General features: G+C 34.7%; 1 pseudogene across 1 annotated transcript; it reads left to right on the top strand.

Moving 5' to 3' along the window:
• Positions 1–2,229: 2,229 nt before the first annotated feature.
• Positions 2,230–2,953, top strand: LOC100398704 (ras GTPase-activating protein-binding protein 1 pseudogene; annotated as a pseudogene). Its single transcript, XR_008478867.2, has one exon. The product of XR_008478867.2 is annotated as a ras GTPase-activating protein-binding protein 1 pseudogene (transcript).
• Positions 2,954–17,047: the final 14,094 nt, after the last annotated feature.

The raw sequence follows: 17,047 nt of genomic DNA, 5'->3' as shown, positions 1-17,047 counted from the left end.
AGTTTGTATTTTGTGTGGCATTGTGTATTGTAGTTTAATTCTTGAAGTTTTTGTCTTTTTTAAATTCTATTTTATATATTTATTGCTTGGGGATGAGCCTGAGCATGTGTTGATTCATATACAGAATTTGGAAAACATTTATTTCTGTCTTCTTCAAGATACTCCCCAACACTCTTCAGAACACAGGGGCCCTTTTTTCCCAGGTTACACTAGATAAAGGCACAGGTTTTCTCTTAGTATTTTAGGTGTCTACATAGTCTTTCTAATGCCACTAAACCTGTGCAGCCTCTTCTCTGGGACTTTCCTCAGGGAAAGACCAAGTGAGAATAAATAGAAAAAAAAATAAAACAATTCATGGATTCTTTATACACTCTCTGACTTATATCAGTCCACTGACTAGAAGAAGATGGTGTCTCTGAGAGATTTTGGGTTCTGCACTCAAAATGATGTTCTTGGATAGAATTTACAATTTAGTTAAAGCCAAGAGACAAGGGGGAAAACTTAAGTAAAATATTATCACCTGTTACTGTTTACATTTTGATATTTCCAGGAATTTTATTTTTGTATTCTGTCCATAATTTTTGGTTGTAATCAATTAAGAAAATAGACTACAGTAACCTGCCCCATTTTAGTCAGCACCAGAAGTCTCATTTTATTTTTTATCTATTTTTTTAACCTTCTGTATCCTTTTATTAAAGTGGAGGGACTATGCATGCTGTCATATTCACCACTGAATATCTAGTACAAATAACAGTGCTTAATGAAGAGTGACTTCTCAATATTTAAGTATTAAATACATTAAGTAATTCATATGTATTTTTCTTTTCTTTAATTGACTTTCTTCAAAAAAGATGCCATTTATGAGAATATGGATTGTAGGACTTCTAAAGATCACCTGACCCTCTTGGCTCAGTTTATGATCGTGCTTCCCTTCTCATAACACTGGAAAGTGGGCCTTCCATGATGTTCCATTTATGGAGGATAGACATTGGAGTTAAAAAGTCACTTAGGATATTTTATTAAAGGAGAGTAAAAATGAGAGAAAAAGGAGATACTGTCTTGTCTAGCCCTCAGAAAAACCTCACCCTGCATCTACTGCAATTACTGTATTTGGTAAACCTTTATAAATGTAATTCAAGATGCTGAGACAATTTAAAAAATTCTAAACATGTTTTTTTTAAAAAAAATCAGTTCTTAGTAGCCAACATTGAAGTTAAATGCTCATTGACTTAAACATTATATACGTTGCTATTTACCAGTTCGAAACTTTCTCTCTTTTTGGAGATAAAAATAGTAAATTGCCCTGTAATTTAAAGGAAAGAACATTGTACCTATCTTTGCCCTTTTAAGGCACTGAGGCAATTGAATTTATTTTCTACAGGCACACATTGATCATTAGGCTAGCATTAGAGTAAAAACAAAATGACCTAAATTGAATGAGTAACTGGGTATGTGAGAAATACACTTCTAATAGAAAGTATCATAGAAATAGTATCAACACATCTCTTCCAGTGTCTGATAAATAAATATACCATCTTAGCAGCCCCAAAAATGTTTAAGAGCTTAGAAGCTAAAAGAGTCACAGAGATCCTATCTGTAAAGACAATTATAGTTTTTCTAGCACTATCTCTTCAACTAATATCTTTCAAAGTTTGTTTAATTCATGTAAACTATCTCTGGAATTCTATTGGAGAACCTTAAGATATAGAGTTAATGTAATGAGATCCATAATATAAAGCAAACATAATTATAATAATGCTCAAAAAAATGAAAATAAAAAAATAGAGTCAGTTACCATTGGAGGTAGAGATCCAATATCTTATTCTCTAGATGGACAATTTTAAAAATTAAGAATTCATCCTGACTTAACTGTATGGACTGTCTTTTAGTTTATCCAAAAAGCCCTAGTTTATGACCAAAATATCTTCCTTTCAGTAGACATAGAGGTAACACATGTAAAGGAAATGCTAGAAATTAAAAAAAAATAAATGTTTTTGAATTCCTAATAAAATAGTTTATTCAGTTAATATTCATCAATGAATAAAACCAATAGATGAACAATTTATTTAAAAAATTGTAACAGAGTGATTATAATGATATTATCGCAACCCACTGAATACTCTTGACGTCAGTAAGTTAAGAAAACCTGGCAGGCGGATGCAGTTGTGTGAGGGTTTTCTGCCATCCTCAGTGCTGTGGAGCAGAGCTAGTTCCTCTCCAGCTTAGCCACGCAGGTTGAATTGACCAAACCAATGGTGATGGAGAAGCCTAGTCCCCTGCTGGTCAGGCGGGAATTTGTGAGACAGTATTACACACTGCTGAACCAGGCCCCAGACATGCTGCATAGATTTTATGGAAAGAACTCTTCTTATGTCCATGGGGGATTGGATTCAAATGGAAAGCCAGCAGATGCTATCTATGGACAGAAAGAAATCCACAGGAAAGTGATGTCTGAAAACTTCACCAACTGCCACACCAAAATTCGCCATGTTGATGCTCATGCCATGCTAAATGATGGTGTGGTAGTCCAAGTGATGGGGCTTCTTTCTAACAACAACCAGGCTTTGAGGAGATTTATGCAGATGTTTATCCTTGCTCCTGAGGGGTCTGTTGCAAATAAATTCTATGTTCACAATGATATCTTCCAATACAAGATGAGGTTTTTCGTGGGTTTGTCACTGAGCCTCAGGAGGAGTCTGAAGAAGAAGTAGAAGAACCTGAAGAAAGACTGCAGACACCTGAGGTGGTACCTGATGATTCTGGAACTTTCTATGATCAGGCAGTTGTCAGTAATGACATGGAAGAACATTTAGAGGAGCCTGTTGCTGAACCAGAGCCTGACCCTGAACCGGAACCAGAAAAATAACCTGTATCTGAAATCCAAGAGGAAAAGCCTGAGCCTGTATTAGAAGAAACTGCTCTTGAGGATGGAACCAAAAGAGAGCCCACATAGCCAAGTCAATTCTAAGCAAAAAGAATGCAGCGGGAGGCATCACACTACCGGACTTCAAACTATACTACAAGGCTACAGTAATCAATACAGCATGGTACTGGTACCAAAACAGAGATATAGACCAATGGAACAGAACAGAGGCCTTGGAGGCAACACAACAGATCTACAACCATCCCATCTTTGACAAACCTGACAAAAACAAGCAATGGGGAAAGGATTCCCTGTTTAATAAAGGGTGTTGGGAAAACTGGCTAGCCATGTGCAGAAAGCAGAAACTGGACCCCTTCCCGACACCTTACACTTAAATTAACTCCAGATGGATTAAAGACTTAAACATAAGACCTGGCACCATAAAAACCCTAGAAGGAAATCTAGGCAAAAGCATTCAGGACATAGGAGTAGGCAAGGACTTCATGACCAAAACACCAAAAGCATTGGCAACAAAAGCCAAAATAGACAAATGGGACCTAATCAAACTCCACAGCTTCTGCACAGCAAAAGAAACAGTCACTAGAGTGAATCAGCAACCAACAGAATGGGAAAAAATTTTTGCAGTTTACCCATCTGACAAAGGGCTGATATCCAGAATTTACAAAGAACTCAAACAGATTTACAGGAAAAAAACAAACAAGCCCATTCAAAAATGGGCAAAGGATATGAACAGACACTTTACAAAAGACGACATACATGAGGCCAACAATCATATGTAAAAATGCTCATCATCACTGGTCATTAGAGAGATGCAAATCAAAACCACATTGAGATACCATCTCATACCAGTTATAAATACCGGTGATCATTAAAAAATCTGGAGACAACAGATGCTGGAGAGGATGTGGAGAAAAAGGAACACTTTTACACTGTTGGTGGGAGTGTAAATTAGTTCAACTGTTGTGGAAGACAGTGTGGCAATTCTTCAAGGACCTAGAAATAGAAATTTCATTTGACCCAGCAATCCCATTACTGGGTGTATATCCAAAGGACTATAAATCGTTCTACTACAAGGACACATGCACATGAATGTTCATTGCAGCACTGTTTGCAATAGCAAAGACCTGGAACCAACCCAAATGCCCATCGATGATAGACTGGACTGGGAAAATGTGGCACACATACACCATGGAATATTATGCAGCAATCAAAAATGATGTGTTTGTGTCCTTTGTAGGGACATGGATGAATCTGGAGAACATCATTCTCAGCAAACTGACACAAGAACAGAAAATGAAATACCGCATATTCTCACTCATAGACAGGTGAGGAAAAATGAGAATACATGGACACAGGGAAGGGAGTACTACACACTGGGGTCTATTGGGGGGAATAGGGGAGGGACAGTGGGGGGTGGAGCTGGGGAGGGATAGCTTGGGGAGAAATGCCAAATGTGGGTGAAGGGAGAAAGGCAGCAAAACACACTGCCATGTGTGTACCTATGCAACTGTCTTGCATGTTCTGCACATGTACCCCAAAACCTAAAATGCAATAAAAAAAAGAAAACCTGGCATTGTTTGTCTCTTGATATAATACAATAGAAAATGTAAATCATCACCTATGATTTATTTTTGCCCATAAAGTATAACCTTGATTGAATCAAGCCTTAATAGATAATTACTTAATTATAGAAAATAAAGGAGTAGAAGAACAAGTCTAACAAAATTATGGAGAAGCATACAAATATAGATAATGAGATATATTACAATATAATTGAGCTTCATTTTTAATAAGTTATTAGCATGAAGAACAAAATAAAAATCAAGGAAGGGGAGCATGTTTTGGGTTAAAAATGTAAAAGACATTAAACACAATATGTGTTAGATTCAGATTTTTAAAAATTAATTCAAATAGATAATCTTTTAGATAGTCATTCTTTGAACAGTAACAAATATTAGGTGAATACAGTGCTAATATATATTACTTTCCCTCTCCTAATTAATTCTCTACCCACTCTCTGTTCATGGAGGCTGATCTGTATGTCTTACGTATTAGGATACACTTACTCTCAGTTTCCATTTTGGTTTGATCAATCAGTTTTGCTAGCAGGAGATCAGAGAACTGGCCATATTCATTTCATGCTTCTACCAAAGATAGTTCCTGGCTTGTAGACCTAGGGTAACAAACCATCCCAATTTTCCCAGCACGTTCTTAGTTTTAGCAACTAAAGCTGACATCCAAGAAACTCCACAGCCCCAGAAAAATCCAGATGATTGGTTACCATGGGTAAACTCCTCCATTTAGTTAGTATAAACCCCAAATAAATGATACAGGTCTCAATTAATTTAGAAAGTTTATTTTGAGCAGGCTGGGCACAGTGGCTCATGCCTATAATCCCAGCACTTTGGGAGGCCAAGGCGGGTGGATCATGAGGTCAAGAGATGGAGACCATCCTGGTCAACAAGGTGAAACCCCGTCTCTACTAAAAATACAAAAATTAGCCAGGCATGGTGGTGCGCGCCTGTAGTCCCAGCTACTTGGGAGGCTGAGGCAGGAGAATTGCTTGAACCCAGAAGGCGGAGGTTGCGGTGAACTGAGATCATGCCATTGCACTCCAGTCTGGGTAACAACAGCGAAACTCCGTCTCAAAAAAATAAAAGAAAGTTTATTTTGAAAAGGTTGAAGATACATCCCTGTGACACAGCCTCAGGCGATCCTGATGACATGTGTCCAAGGTGGTCAGAGCACAGTTTTGTCTTGTCTCATGTCATCCTCAAATGTACATCAATCAACATATGTAAGATTAACATTGTTTCAGTCTGGAAAGGCTGAACAACTCAAAGTAAAGGTGGAAAGACTCAAAGCGGGGAGGGGACTTCCAGGTGATAAGTAGATAAAAGACAAATAGTTGCATTCTTTGGAGTGTATTATTAGCCTGTCCAAAGAAAGCCAACAGATATGCATTTATCTCAGTGAGCAGAGGGGTGAGTTTGAAGAGAATGGGATGCAGGTTTATGTTAAGCAGTTCCCAGACTGACTTTGCCCTCTAGCTTAGTGATTTAGGGGCCCCAATATTAATTTTCCTTTCATGTTTTTCTCCTTTTCTTTTTTAAAACATTTTGGAGAAAGCATTTTAGTAAAAAATGAGTCTCTAGTCTCAGGCTTCGTCTAATCTCTCATGACTAAGTAGCTTCATTCCTAGATAAATATATCCAGAGTTATTAGGAAAGCTCATTTTTAGCAGGTTGTGTAAGTCTCACATCCTATGAAGAGAATATAGGGAAGAAAGGGAGAAAAACGACAACAACAAAAATAAAAATGAAAAAACAATCCTGGAAAACGGATATAGGCCACATAATTCTGAAGTTCATACATCAGTATGCATGTATAAAAGTGGCTTATGTATATAAATAGGTTGCTGTCATTTTCTTCTGAAGTTTAAGGTATCTAGCATTAGTTTATAGGGCTTTATGAAAGCACAGCTAAGTTCTCAGTTACTCCAAATAAAATAAGCCCCAATAAAGACAGTACGAAGCCAATTGAATGTCTTTAAAATTTTATAAACAATCTATAAAATTTTAACCTTGGCCATAAGATATTGAAACTACCTTTGTAAAATTATTACTGAGACAGTGAAAATGATCAAACCTAACTAACTCCATCTTGTTGCTAACCTTTAAGCTGTCCTTCTTCCTTCCTCGGCATGGGCTGAGCTAACTTTGGTAAGAACTTAGTTTACAACTTATACTTAAAAACAAAGATGGTAACAGTCTTTTCCCAAAACGAACCTCCTTTTTGACTGGGGACTAGACTGCCTTTGTGAGACTAACAAATTAGCCACAATATTAAAAACTATGGTGTATGAGTCATATAGCTGAATGCTCCAAGACTCTTTCCCTCCCTAAATTCCTCCTAAGATCAGTGCTCGAGATATTTTGCAGACCCTGCACTTGATGGATCAGTTGGCACTGCATAGATTGATAAACTGTCTAATGTGATCTTGTGGACCCAACCCAGGAAGTGACTCAGCACAAGAAGACAGCTTCAGCTTTCAACGATTTTATTTCCAACCCAACCAATTAGCCCTCTCAACTTAAAGGCCTCTCAACTCATCCAGCAAATTATCCTTAAAAACTCTGCTCCCCAAATGCTTGGGGAGACTGACTTAAGTAATGATAAAACTTCATTCTCCCACACAGCTGGGTCTGTATGAATTACTTCTCTGTTGCAATTCTTTCTCTGTTGTAATTGCCGTCTTGATAAGTTTGCTCTCTCTAGGCAGTGGGCAAGGTGAACCCATTGGGCAGTTACAATATAACTCTCATGAGCCTTTTATAAACTTTATAACCTTTATTAAGGAGTTAGTTAATGCTTCATGAAAACTGTTAATCTGATATAGGGGTCCATATCCTGATCTTGCCTAAGTGTGCTTTTGGCATTAATGATTAATTTATAAATAAACTAAACTTATTTTTATTTCTCAAAATTGGCCCACACAATCTCACATGCCCACTGCTTTTGCAGTATTTCCTCAGCCCTGAAGAGTTAAATAGTTTTAATTTCTGGCCCTGTATTTCAGGAATGCAGTTTATTTTTATTGGCATCTTCTACTGGACCTGAAGATGAGGCTTTAATTGCTGTCAGTGTTTAAAATTTAACAGGATTTGTTGTCCTTTTTAGACCCAGGCATCAAAGCCCTGTAACTCAGTGTCACAATTACTTTAAAAGAACACACAGAAAGATACATAGATATAATAACCTTAATTTTAAGAAATCATCTCAGCTTTTCTCCTAAGTGGGCTAAAACTGAATTTTTTTTTTTTTTTGACATGGAGTTTCGCTCTTGTCACCCAGGCTGGAGTGCAATGGCACAATCTCGGCTCACCACAACCTCCGCCTCCTGGGTTCAGGGAATTCTCCTGCCTCAGCCTCCTGAGTAGCTGGGATTACAGGCACGCACCACCGTGCCCAGCTAATTTTTTGTATTTTTAGTAGAGACGGGGTTTCACCATGTTGACCAGGATGGTCTCGATCTCTTGACCTCGTGATCCACCCGCCTCGGCCTCCCAAAGTGCTGGGATTACAGGCTTGAGCCACCACGCCTGGCCAAAACTGAATATTAATGGCATAGGAATTGTATTGATAAACCAGAAAATCTGTTAGGCCAGTTAACAAAAGGAAAAAGAAAAGGCCTTCTGCACTGCACAGAATATTATGGTGGAAGAAAACACTTCCTTTAGATCTTTCAGAAAAAAAAAAATATTAGCATCAGGCTACAACAAACAGAATTTGAGGAAATAAAAAATTATGTGACCTGAAAATGAGTTGAAGGAGAGCATTACTGTTTTGTACCCTTTAAGAGGGAAAAGAAAACCAAAAATAGTGAGTTGCAATAAAAGTTGAACTTTAGGTTAAAATAATTAAAACCTCTTATAATATATTAAGAGTAAATTAATCCCTTAAGAAAATTAAGGTGTGTTTTTACATCAATCTCAATCCATAGAAAGACAATTACAATTTTCCTTTAATTATAGATGACTTGATCATATGAAAGTTTCTTTCTTTTATAAATCCTCTTACTGTGACTTATACCAGCTGTTCATGACATGCATGGACTTTCTGGTTTGTCCTGAACATCCCTCTGTCTGAAACAACCAGTCATTTTATTCTAGGACTAAATTTACTATACAGTATTTTTTTCCTCATATAAACGTATTTCCCTTTAAACTTTCTTATTTAAAAAACCCTTTATTTATATGACTTTCTTATATCTGTTTTATTTTCTGGTTCCTTTTACCTTGTTTTGTACATAATCTTTAAGCTTTAAATTAGAAAAACAAGTAGTTCATCTTTTTAAAAAAATACACTTTTTTTGAAAGAATATTTTCATACATTAGGTTTTTACTGGAAAATATCCAAATAATTAAATATCTATTATTTAATATAACATTAGATGCAAAATTGGGATGAGTTTGTCTACAAATATTTACTCCTTTATATTTACCTAAGTATTTTAATTTTTACTTAGTTCATTCATGAAAACTATGATAGTCATCATTTAAAGTTATGGACCCACCATTGCAAAATTATAACTGAGACTGAACTGACTCCATCTTGCTTCTAATTTCTAAGCTGTTTTTTTTTTCTTTAGATGTAATCTCACTCTGTTGCCCAGGCTGGAGTGCAATGATGTGCTCTCAGCTCACTGCAACCTCTGCCTCCCGGGTTCAAGCAATTCTCCTGCCTCAGCCTCCCAAGTAGCAGGGAATACAGGTGTGCACCACCACACCTGGCTAATTTTTGTATTTTTTTTTAAAGTAGAGACTGGGTTTCACCATGTTGGTCAGGCTGGTCTTAATCCCCTGACCTCATGATCTGCTGGACTCAGCCTCCCAAAGTGCTGGGATTACAGGCATGAGCCACCGTGCCCGGCTGCAAGCTGTCTTTGTTCATTCCTAGGTATAGGCTGAACTAATTTAGGGAGAAACTTATTCTATAGTTTAGCTTTGAAACAAAGACAATAACAGTCTTTTTCCAAAACAAACCTTACTGTCTGTGGACTAGACCACCTAAAGGCACTAAATAAGAAATTATCATAATCTTACTAAATTCAAGATATAGCTATTTTCATCAAAGCATTATCAATGTATTAGTTATTAAAAATTACATGAGCAAATATTATTCTCTCTTGGGCTGGGTTATAGTTTGTAACTCATATGCCAAATTTTGACACCTTATAGTGTTTGGCAGGGATAAGCTTGATTAATATATGCAAAGAATATGTATGCTGAAAATTCTTCATACATTTCTAACATTACCAAGCTAGCTTATGTTTAAAAAATTTTACTTAAGTTACATAAACTTGAAAAAAGCATTTGAAAATTTATTTTCCTGATAAAATATTTGATTCAAGTGCTTTTATTTTCTCGAGCCAATTAATTAGAGCTCTTTTATATATTTTTGGTAGCAAAACATTGTGTACACAACACATAATTACATAGATGTATTAGGCATTCCAATAGAAGTACATCTTATGGATTCATAAAGACCATTTTTTGCCTTTCTTAGACTTTCAAATTCTTGATAACCTGTTTTACAATTCTAGCGAGATAAATAGCCTTAAATTTGCATATTAAGAGAAACAACTCAGGTGAAAATCAAATAGCAAAATTTGCATCATAAGTTATGGAAAGAACAAGTCTGGTGTGCTAGAAGAAAATTAAAAGGGATTGATTTGCCAATTAAACATAAAATATAGAAATTATAAAGGCCTTTTAAATATATACACACACATATAAATACACACACAAAGATTCTGTGTCTTTTACTTCAGAACTTTAGCCATGAGATAAATACAAATTCACCAGTTTGCAAAAATCCCTGTTGAATCCAGACAGCGGTTTTATCTTAATAGAGAAATAACAGCAGATTTAAAACAGGCAGAAAAATAAAATAGGGAAGAAGAAAACTTGAGAACTCTGTAGTTTGTAGGTCGACCTTAGAGCTCTTTTTCCTTGATGTAAATGTGCACAAGGACCCTATTACTTACATTTTACATCATTGCAACCTATAGAGTGCTTGAAAGACGGTCATTCTCCTTGTTTTATCATTATTCTTAGATTATTTTTTTCCCACTTTTTCATTAAAAGGAGCAGCTGAGCTGTGACCTAGGGTTTTTGTGTGGTAAACTTATGCGTACTGCTTGTGGGCAGGATGCCACAGTGTGTCACCACTGAGTCGTTTTCACCCTTTTAGGTATATCAGTTTCTCTGTCAACAGGCCTGGGACCTCTGAGAGGGCTCAAAATGCCGGGTCATCAGCCCTCCTATGTATTTCCTGGATAAGTTTTTTTAAATTAATTTTTGTTGGGGATTTCCCTGCAGGGCCACTGTACTTTATGACAATCTCCAAATGTTTCCACAAGGCCCCCAGTTACCCAGGAGAAGCAAAATGCCCTTACTCTTCAAAGCTGAGAAAATTCAGTCTCTCATTTACCTGTGAAAACAATTCATTTCCAAATGTACACCAACAAGCTGAATTGAGATTAATTTTGGGAGAAAAAACAATGGAAAAGACCCTTTAGAATGCATGTTCAATCTAAAATTAGGATCCTTAAATGACAAATTCCTGGGAGAAAAATAATAGCAACAGCCAAGACCGCTTCCTGTAAACTGCTCAGCCACCCCTGTTTGTAGCTCTTGTCTCCAATTACACATGCCAAGGTTAAGTACTCTCACAGTACAAGGTAATCTCTGGTAGCTCTAAAGTCGAAAAGATCACAGTTTGCAATACAGAAAAGCAGAGCATTAGATCTAAGAATAATCTTCCCAAGATTCTTGAAACTCTACAAAGCAAACAGAACATCCCAAAAGGGGTGAGTGGGACCTTTCTTCTGAATTTTTAAAGGATTGCAATCTTTGGAATCCTCTAGATTTTTTGGCACTGAAGATGGTAAAGGAGGAAGGGAGGTATAAGGGTGGAAGATAGTAAACAAAAGCACATTTGTTTTTTTTAAAGACAGGAAACAAAAACAAACCAAGCACCTGGATTTCAAGGGGGTGTTTGTTTTTTTGTTTTCCTTTGCAACTGTGTGGAATTTTAGCCAAATTAGAGAGGCTCTGGTACACATAATTTGGAATTCTCACTCAGATTTGATCAAGTCAGTTAGAGTTGATCTAATATGATGATAGAAAGACCAGAATATATGGAATAAAAAACGAAAAAAAAAACCCAACAGTGTCATTGCTGAGTGCTGTAATGGTAAGGGAAAGTTAAGCCCATTTGGTTGTTAAACTTTAGCCAAGACAAAACATCAATCTAGCTATTTACCTAGAGATGGGTCTCATGCTGAATATTGCCCTCTACCATCGAGCAGAGGTAAAAAAGCTCAATTCATCCTGTCTGGAAAAAAAGCTCAACTCATCCTGTCTGCTGGGAGCGAGCTCAAATTTCAAAAAGGAATTATCTGCTTTTGTTGGAAGCAAATAAAACTAAAAAAAAAGGAAGTTGAAGAGCAAAATAAACTTGAGATTTTAACCAAATTCTGGGAGATCAGAGATTCTCTGGAGGGGCTGCCCCGACATGTGAACAAATTGTCCTATTGGTTTCAGCTATAAAAGCTATAAAGTTAGCTCATGCTGGTACCAAGCACTGATAGGAGATTTGTCAAATGTCAGTGAAACTTCCACTCAGATTCCCTCTATGGTTCCAAAATGTGAACCCCAAATATCTGAGACAAGTCTCAGTTAATTTAGAAAATGTATTTTGTCACAATTGAGGATGTACACCACTGACACAGCCTCAGGATGTCCTGACTACATGTGCCCAAGGTGGTCAGAGCACAGTTTGGTTTTATACAGATGAGGGAGACATGAGACATCAGTCAACATGTAAAATGAGCATTGGTTCAGTTTGGAAAGGCAGGACAAGGTAAAACAAAGGTGAGATGGCTCAAAGCAGGGAGGGGGCTTCCATAGGAAGATAAGACACAAATAGTTGCATTGTTTTGAGTTTCTGATTAGCCTCTCCAAAGGAGTCAATCAGATACTCCTTTATCTCAGTGAGCAGAGGGGTGACTTTAAACAGAATGGAAGGCATATTTGTCTTAAGCAGTTCCCAGCTTGACTTTTTCCTTCAGCTGAGTGATTTGGGGGCCCCAAAATTTATTTTCATTTCACATTAGCACCTCAAGATTTTGCTAATTACCTATCTCTCCTTGGTTAGTCATAGTAGGGTTAATGGCTCTTGATGCTGTTTGTCTCATAATACTGCCCTCTCCCTTGCTGGTTTTTCTAATTTTCATCTACTTATTTGCAAATCACTCTATTAAAGTTGTTTAACCCTTTCTGAGGGTGCTAATTATGTTATGTCAGTACGCTGAGCACAAAATATTTTTTATCAATCTTCAAATGTGTGATAATGGCATTGAGTTTATGTAAATCAATATTCATGTCTTTTGAGATGCACACTGAAGTATACTGGAATGAAATTGCAAAATGTCTTGGATTTTCTTTAATATATTTTTCAAAAATAAGGGAGAGGAGTAGACAAAGCATGAGTATCTAAGCTTGAAAAATTCTACCATTGGGCTATTAGATATCTGGAAGCTCATTTCACCATTCTTCACATTTATGTATGTTAGAAAGTTTTTTAAAAACTGAAGAATAAGTAATTCTTACAATGTGAGTTGCATAATAAAACTTACTAAATGTATAGTCATATTCTTTAAGCCTAAAATAATCTTTGATGTGTAAAGTTCTAACTGTAGAGAAAGATTATGCTGAACCAATCCAATTTTCTCCACGTCTTCCCTGTGACCAGTGACAAGCATGTACAGAAATGTTGGTCAGGAACAGACCTGAATAGAATAAAGTTCTATCGGCCATGTGTCAATGCCAGGGAAAAGCCTTATTGAACTTGCTTGTGTAATTTATTCATGCCTGAACCAGTCAGTGTTCCTAAGGGGATAAATGTCTTCTACATTTGGGCCTCTACTCTTAGCAATATAAATAATTAAATACTGAGTACTAAATATTTTTCATATACATTAGAAGATAGGGCTTTAAAGGTAACGTGTTTATTGTCAAAAATTTGGACATCACAAAGTACTATAAGAAAAAAATCCCCCAAAAATCTATTGTAATGTGATATTTACTATTAATTTGTCAGTGTATTTCAATCTGGACAGTTCCTGAAAGTGATTTTTCTAATGTGTGCATATAAAGCACACACATACATATTACAATTGCTGAAGTTATCATGTGTGAATACAGTTTTACTATTGAAATTCTAATTTCAATGAAATATGAGTAAATAAAAAGTGATCACATGGACATATTTTTAAATAATACTTTAACAATACATTATATTCCGTTAAATAGATATCCCATGTTTTATTTAAACATTGCCCTAAAATTGGGCACTAAAATTGTTTTGAATTTTTATTTATCTGTTATACTATAATAAGCATACTTTTACATAAACATTGATATGCCTGTGTCAATATTTCTGTAATATCACTTCCCAGAAATGAAATTGCTAGGTCATAAATGTACACAATTTTAAGATTTTGAAACATATTTAAAAGTTTCTTTCTAGGAAGCTTATAACTTAATTATCTTCTAGCAGTATGTGAACATACTAATATTCCTCTGATGTAGTACATTTAAGAAGCTATTGTTTTGTTTTGTCGTATTGTGTACCCAGTACTATTTCTTAGCATCTTTCTTCTGAAGAGGCCAGGCTAAACATAACAGTTAATATTCCTAGTAATAATGGTTGTTTCAAATAATGATTATATCATTTAAGAAGGCAAATCAGAATCCTTTCTGTGATTAATAAAAATACACAGAATGAAACAACTTTTCTATTTTAAGTGAGGTTGCTAGGTTGCTATTTGTGAAACTTATAATCAATACCACAGCAAGAGGTTCTATGAGAAATAGAAAAAAAATGTAGGAAGTACATAAAGCAGAGCTCAGACATCACATATAATTATGAAGACAATAAGAAACAAAAAGACTAGGAAACAAAGAGAAATATAATCTATGTCGGGACAGATGCATTGTTCCTTCAATTCTTCACAAAATAATCAAAATGTCTCCAAGAAATATAATTGTGTCTCACAAAGAATTTCAATAATTTTTTTTTAAAGAAATGATATTCAGCATGCAAGAAAGCAAGATTTACAATGTATGGCAAAATTGCCAGGTATTTAAAGAAGCAGGAAAATTGGCCAGATAATCTGAAGATAATAGAATTAGTAGATAGGGACATTAAACCAGTTAGTGTAATTATATCTATATATTTTTAAATATAAAGGGTAAAAAATGTTTAAAAATATATAAATTATATAAAAAGAACACCAAATGAAATCATAGAAATGAAATTTATGAAGTCTGAGAAGATAAATTCTTAAGAATGGATTAACAGCAGATTAGACATTGCAGAATAAAAGATCGTGTACTTGAAGTTAAAGTAATAGAAATGACAAAATGAAACACAAATAGAAAAATAATTTTAAAATGCATGGAGCATCAGTGAATTATGAAACAAATTCAATTTACCTGATGTATATGTCATTGAAGTCATTGAAGGAAATAAAAAACAAAATAAACAAATAACTGATATAATAAAATACACAATGAAATATCATCTCCCCCCAGTTAAAATGGCTTACATCTAAAAGACAGGCAATAAAAAATTCTGGAATGGAGAAAGAGGACTTCTGGTACGCTGTTGATGGGAATGTAAATTAGTAGAACCACCATGGGGAAGAGTTTGCAGTTTCCTCAAAAAAACAAAACATTAAACTATCATATGATCCAGCAATCCCACTCCTAGGTATATACTCGAAAAAAAGAAAAACAGTATATCAAAGAGATATCTGCAGTCCTATGCTTGTTGCAGCACTACTCACAATAGGTAATATTTGAAGCAACCTAGGTGTCCATCAACAGATGAATGGATAAAGAAAATGTGACACATACACACAATGGAGTACTATTCAGCCTTAAAAAATGAAATCCAGTCATTTGCGACAACAAGGATCGAACTGAAGATGATTGTGTTAAATGAAATTATCCAAGAAAAGAAAGATAAATGTCACATGTTCTTAATTATTTGTGGGATCCAAAAATTAAAACAATTCAACTCATGGACATAGAGAGTAAAAGTATGGTTAATAGATGTCAGTAAATATAGCAGGTGGCTGAGGGGAAGGTGGAGATAGTTACGGAATATATAAACAATAGCTAGTAAGAATAAATAAGACTTACTGTTTGATAGCACAAAAGGTGACTATAGTCAACAATAACTTAATTGTACATATTAAAATAATTTAGAGCATAATTAGATTGTGACTCAAAGGAATAATCTGTTAGATGGATACACAACTCTTTATCATGTGCTTATTTCACAAGGCATGACTGTATCATATCTCATGTATCACATAAATATAAACTATTATGTACATAGATATTAAAAATAACAAAATGATAAAAAGTATCTCTCCCAAAATGATATAATACAATGATAAATATCTCTATTTTAATAGAAATGTTGAACACACAGATCCAGCAAACTCAAAGAACCCCAAGCAAATAAATATAAACAAAATTACACCAAATAACATCATAATCAAATTGTTAAAAAAATTTAATAAAGAAAAAATCTTAAAAGTATCCAATAGAAGATTGCTTCTCGGCCTTTTGGCTAAGATCAAGTATCCAATATAAGAAATGTATATTATGTACAAGACAACAAAAATAAAAATGATATCACATTTGTCACTGAAAAAATGAAATCCAGGCAACGCTAAAGCAGTATCTTTGAAGTATTGACACAATGCAACTGTCAACCTATAAATCTACATCCTGACAAAATATCTCACAAAAACAAGAAAAAATAAAGGATACTGCAAAATACAAAGAAAAAATAATTTACAACAAACTTTCAATACAAAAATATTATAGATATTCTTCTAGTGAGAAGAAAAAGGATATGAGATATAAAATTGGATATACCAAAAGAAATGTGTAAGTCTAAAACCTAAAAATTCTAAATAAATAAATCTTGTGCCTTTTTTCATTTTCAGAGTCATAAAATAATTGACAATAGCAAAAGTAATAACATACACTGTGATTGATAATTAATACATATGATGTAAATTGTGTGACAATATCTGAAAGGCAAAAAGAGGGAAAATGGAAATGTACTAATATTTTTACAATAAACAATACATGGTATATTATAATTTGAAGGTAAGTTGATAAAATAGAAATATGTACGACAAACTCTTAGTAAACCATTTCAAAATAAAAGAATCACAGCTAATATGGCAATAAAGAATACAAAATGAAGTTATAAAAAATAATTCATCCACAAGTATAAGAAAAAGAAGAAAAAGAATAAATGTTGCAAATAGAAATTAAATAGCAAAATGATGAATTTAAACCAAACCATATCAATAATCATATAAAATCTAAATATTCCAAATACCATGATTTAAAGGTACAGATTGTCAGATTGGATTAAAAAAAAGACCTAAGTATATGCTTATTAAGAAAATATGGTTTAAATATAAAGATATATGTAATTTAAAACCAAAGACAAAAAAAATGCCATGCTAAGATGAACCAGAGTAGCAATTTTATTATAAAACTG

The sequence above is a fragment of the Callithrix jacchus genome, chromosome X, assembly GCF_049354715.1.
Source record: "Callithrix jacchus isolate 240 chromosome X, calJac240_pri, whole genome shotgun sequence".
Taxonomy (NCBI): domain Eukaryota; kingdom Metazoa; phylum Chordata; class Mammalia; order Primates; family Cebidae; genus Callithrix; species Callithrix jacchus.
The sequence above is the reverse complement of the archived record's forward strand: the minus strand, read 5'-3'. Positions and strand labels throughout refer to the sequence as shown.